The sequence below is a fragment of the Cebus imitator genome, unplaced genomic scaffold (genome assembly GCF_001604975.1).
Source record: "Cebus imitator isolate Cc_AM_T3 unplaced genomic scaffold, Cebus_imitator-1.0 Scaffold301, whole genome shotgun sequence".
Classification (NCBI taxonomy): domain Eukaryota; kingdom Metazoa; phylum Chordata; class Mammalia; order Primates; family Cebidae; genus Cebus; species Cebus imitator.
The window spans coordinates 44,849-45,258 of NW_016107616.1; positions in this window are offsets into that span (position 1 = coordinate 44,849).

Consider the following 410-nt stretch of genomic DNA (forward strand, 5'->3'; position numbering starts at 1 on the left):
TTTTAGTAGAGACGGGGTTTCACCATGTTGACCAGGATGGTCTCGATCTCTTGACCTCGTGATCCACCCGCCTCGGCCTCCCAAAGTGCTGGGATTACAGGCTTGAGCCACCGCGCCCGGCCCTTTTTTTTCCTTTTTTTTAAGAGACACTGTCTCACACTTTTGTCCAAGCTGGAGTGCAGCAATGCTATCACAGCTCACTATAACTTCTGGATTCAAGCAATCTTCCTGCTTCAGCATTGTGAGTAGTAAGACTACAGGTGTGTGCCACTATGCCTGGCTAAAGTTTTTATTTAATTAATTAATTAATCAATTTTTTATTTAGAGACAGGGTCTCACTATGTTTCCCAGGCTTGCCTCAAAGTCCTAGCCTCAAGTGATCTTTCTCTTATCTCAGATTCCCAAAGTGT